Here is a 2502-nt window from a genome sequence, read left to right as displayed (position 1 = left end):
GAGAGAGAGAGAGAGAGAGAGCGAGTGTGGGAGGGGCAGAGGGAGAGAGCAGAGAGAGACAGACAGAATCTGAAACAGGCTCCGGGCTCTGAGCTGTCAGCACAGAGCCGGACGCAGGGCTCAAACTCACGAACTGCAATATCATGACCTGAGCTCCCTTTCTTAAAGAGCAGCACACCTCAGATAAGACTCTGTGTGGACACCTAGCACGTGCAAGTTCCGCAAACGTCTGCCATTATCAGGATTCTAATGCCTGTGTTTGTGCCTTTTTAAAAATGCTCTCTCCTGGGGCGCCTGGGTGGCGCAGTCGGTTAAGCGTCCGACTTCAGCCAGGTCACGATCTCGTGGTCCGTGAGTTCGAGACCCGCGTCGGGCTCTGGGCTGATGGCTCAGAGCCTGGAGCCTGTTTCCGATTCTGTGTCTCCCTCTCTCTCTCTGCCCCTCCCCTGTTCATGCTCTGTCTCTCTCTGTCCCAAAAATAAATAAACGTTGAAAAAAAAAATAATTAAAAAAATAAAAATAAAAATGCTCTCTCCTGAAACACTGCGCTCCATCATTCAAGACACGGCTCCACACCCCACTTTGTTTGTGACTCTGTTTTGAATTGGATTGAGCTTTCCTTTCTAAAACGGCCCTTTGCTACCTAAAGGAGTGCAGAATTTGGCCCCCGGTTCTCGGTCGGTGATGATGCCATAACACCTTATCGATGGCAGGAACTCAGCAAGAAGAAACCCCACCCCCACTCACGGAAAGTGGCTCACTCACTCATTTGTTCAGTGAGGGCCTTTTCCAGGCCAGGCTGTGTGCTGGCCACATGCCGGTGAACAAAACACATGGCCCCCGTTCCCATGGAAATGTTCACGATGGAGTATGACGTTAAACAAATAAATCTATAACTACAAACTGCGTTGCACAGTAAGCATTGTAATGAAAAAAGTACAACAGTCTGCGAGATAGAAGTCAGGCGGGGGAAGTCAGAAAACACCTCTCTGAGGAGGTAACATACAGGGACAAGTAAGACCTGAAGTATGAATAGGATTTGTCAGGTAAACGGTGAATGAAAGAACATTCCAGGCAAAGACTTGAAGCAAAAGAGCGTGCCACATTTAGAAAGCGCAGAAAGGCCACGTAGCTGGGATGCGGTGAGCCTAAGGGGAGAGGGGCCAAAAGTGAGGCAGAAACCTAGGCAGGCCGTGTGGGAATCTGATAAGGAGCAGGTAGATTGTGCAACGTGAAAAAGATCCCTATTATTTGCACAGTACAAACTGAAAATTCGCGTAGCTCCTCTTGACCACATGAGTGGGGGTGGGCACAGTCTTAAAAAGAATACTAGTGTCTTTCAAGGGTATCAGTGTTGTTTCTAAAACAGTGAGTCTCTTAAGCGTTCCATCTGATAGTTTGGCCTGGAATATACTCAGTCAACACCATGAGGCCCACCGTGGTGTGTAAGGTGTCAGGAGGATGTGAAGATGGTTAAGTGACGGTGACCAAAAAGGGACCTAGTGGCTAACAGCATCAGGTACACATGGGGAAGTGGGAGAGGTTAACCTCAGGGCAAAGGTCTCAATTACAACGCTTTTTATATGTTGTATACTGAGCCCTGTTTCCGGGACTGGAGGCCAGGTTGGACAGGGGCACAGGGGTCAAGGCTGGGGACAATCAAGTGAATTAATGCGCATCCAGTGCTCCCAAACGGGGCCTGACATATTGTCAGCACACCAAGCTGCCCTTACTATCCATAGTGATTTATTTTTTCCAAAACACAATTTCACATTAAGTAACACATAGGACGATAACAAAACATTTGAATGAATAAGTTGGCTATGTTAGCAACGTATTACCAAAATGAGCAATGAACAGGCGTCTCCCAGTAAAGATGGCAAATTTAAAATATTGTGTGTAGTATGCGGTTAAGAACCAGATTTAAAAAAAAAAAAAGGGAACCACACTCTGTAAACATTTATCCTGTGACAATGTTAGGTTACAAACGACCTAAGCAAGAAGGCAATGTTACAATTAATTTGGCAGAGTGACTCGGGAGGATGCTGTTAGTATGTGGCCAGACAACTGAGCCTTTTTACACAGAGGCGAAATCAGTTGCACCTGAGGATTCCCTGCGTGGAGACACCCCCTCCTCCTTGCTGGGTTCCAGACCTTTCCAGGTTGCTGGGTTTCCAGACACCTAGAGCTGCTTTCGATGGTTGTCCCTTGTTTGTCCCCCACAGTATTCCCATTTCTGTGTCACTTCTGGTTTTGAAGCCCTAATAAGTCTACAGGAAATGAAGGATAGAGAATTATGAATTGGGTGTGCTGAACACCAAAAAGTAACGCCGAGGAAACTGTGCTGCCCCGAGAGTACAGAATAAATTTATTCGGACAACCGGGCGCTGGTTCCAAAGGCTGTTAATCGGTATACTTCCTAAATCCCAGATTTCATACCATAGTGGTAAGACCCAAACGAGGGACTTCTCCCCGTGGGCAGGCAGGCCTGAGACTTCCCGA

The sequence above is a fragment of the Herpailurus yagouaroundi genome, unplaced genomic scaffold (assembly GCF_014898765.1).
Source record: "Herpailurus yagouaroundi ecotype Mexico unplaced genomic scaffold, PumYag 251, whole genome shotgun sequence".
Lineage (NCBI taxonomy): Eukaryota > Metazoa > Chordata > Mammalia > Carnivora > Felidae > Herpailurus > Herpailurus yagouaroundi.
The sequence above is the reverse complement of the archived record's forward strand: the minus strand, read 5'-3'. Positions refer to the sequence as shown.